Source organism: Microtus oregoni, unplaced genomic scaffold (assembly GCF_018167655.1).
Source record: "Microtus oregoni isolate MIOR12 unplaced genomic scaffold, Mior012 000000F_ref0000247, whole genome shotgun sequence".
NCBI classification, from domain to species: Eukaryota; Metazoa; Chordata; class Mammalia; order Rodentia; family Cricetidae; genus Microtus; species Microtus oregoni.
Window position 1 is genome coordinate 88,865,660 of NW_024543059.1, and position 2,275 is coordinate 88,867,934.

General features: G+C 35.5%; 1 pseudogene; it reads left to right on the forward strand.

Annotated features, from left to right (window-relative positions):
• The first annotated feature begins 874 nt into the window (after nt 1-874).
• LOC121432801 lies at nt 875-1,887 on the forward strand (annotated as a pseudogene).
• Nucleotides 1,888-2,275: the final 388 nt, after the last annotated feature.

The following is a 2,275-nucleotide window of genomic DNA, read 5'->3' on the forward strand; positions in this document are numbered from 1 at the left end:
TTACTATAGTTATGCATTATTGTAAAATTTCTCTGATAGACTGTTTTCACTTTAAAATGTTATAGCATTACCTCATTTTATGTATATTTCTTTGATTCATTCAAGAACAGCAGTATTTTGCTTAAATTTTACATTATTTGCAAATATTCAGCTTCTTTTTTCTATTATGAATTATAATTTATTCTATTTTGATGAGAGGAAATGCATTACATAACCTGTTTTTTGTTTTCAATTTGTGAGAGTGTGTCTCTCTGTGTGTTTCTGAGACTATTTAGTAAAACATACATATAAACATTTGTCTCGGTCTTATAATTTGTGACTGAATAATGTACAAGAGGTTTTGTTCTTGAAGAAAACTGTTTTGCATCTCTAAGCAATCACTGATTTCCTGAAACTCTTTGTCCAGCAATAAAACCCTGTGAAACTTCTCTTATCCATTTTGCCACATTAACTAGGACCTCACTATGCATGCATTGTTCAGGTAACCCTATTGTTGTGATTTTATGTGTCTAGTTTATGCAAATTTAAGGATCTGGAGAGACAATCTAGAGGGTATATTCTCATGAGTACTCCCGTTTTCACACCAGCACCCACGTGACAAGCTAAACATACAGCACACAGCAGCAACCACAGGTTTAACTTAGGTGAACATAAGAAAATCAATGGAGCTTGCTTTCTTTCTGCATAGTAGAGAACGTAGTAAGCCAAGGTTCAGAGAAAGATTCTACTTCTGAATAGTCAGAGAGGGATAGAAAGGAACACCAGACACCCTCTTCTGCCTTCATGTGCATATACATGTGTACAGTCACTCACTCAAATGGACACATATCCACAAAAATAAACATATCATTCCCCCCAAAACTCAAAATGTATCATGAATGTTGAGACATTCGGTATGATTGACAGTAGCTGAATTTCATGTAATTATGAAAACTCTTTAATATTTAATCATAGAAAATGAGTCTAAATATCAGGGTAATAGAAAAAAAACATGCAAGGAACTTGGATATTTCTGTAAGTTTATAATAGAAATAAATATCACTCATCATTTTCACTTCATGAGATAACATTACTTTCCAGGCAACCCGACTCTTACCATCAATGGAGAAACCATTAAGACACTGGCAGATGATGACACAGTAGTTGTCATTAATGCTGCTTAGCATTCTCCAAATGACGTCTCAAGAAGAGTCTCTCCAACAACATTGCATGCGCACTGTGAGGAAACCAACATTAAAACACAGCTGGAGCATTTCTGCGTGATCCTTCTAAGACAAGAAGTGACTTTCTCCGGCTTAGTTCAAACAGCTAGTGCAGTATCCTCCTGTCATTATTGATCCCATTATTTGGGAACAGGCTAAAGTGGATAACCCTTATTCTGAAAACAAGAATGGATTCCTAAGCAACTCAAACCAGATTAGATAGCATATCTGAATTTATTAGTGAAGTACAGAATCAATTTACAACTATGGCCAAAATAGCACAAAACAAAGCTAAACTCATGGATCTCTCCCACAGAACCTTGCATGTCCTAATCAAATAGGAAATTCAAAAGAACCATTATTATGCTATAGAGGCCGATGAAGAAAAGTTACAGGCTCAATTAGAATGTATTGAGGTTGAACTAAATGCACCTATCCAGTTCAAAGGTAGACTGAATGAACTGATGTCCCAAATCAGGATCCAGAATTATTTTGGAGCTGTAAAATCTGAGGAGTGGTATTACATAGATACAGCCCAATATTAGAAACCAAGCAACATTTGAAACAAAAGCAAGACAGCCTTAGTAATTAGATAAGCATCATAAAAATTTAACTAGATGATATGAAACTGGCAGAACATGGATTGAATGAAACAATCCGTAACAGAGGCAGTATATTTAGTTGACAGTTTACAAACTTGCTCCAGTTTATAAACTGCATTTTCTTACTGCATCAGGTGTTTCTTATGATGACCACATGGACAGGAAAAAGGCTACTTTTCCTCGGTGGGATGTTTGCAGTTCCTAAGAAATTACTGTATAGTAAACCTGAAATGATCATCACAAAGCTCTTCAAAAAGAACCTTAGAAAAATCTATATGTAAAAAGTGGTATTTACTAAAGAGAAGCATACAGCCCAAGCCTTTGTTCCAACTTGCAGGAGAATAATCCTTGCTGGTACTAGAAGCCTAGCTAGATTCCCAGGATGACAAGTGGTGGGTATGGTCTTTAGAAGTCTTTAGAAAATGATCTACTAGTATCACTTTGCCAGAGCAGCATAGTTCCTTACTACAA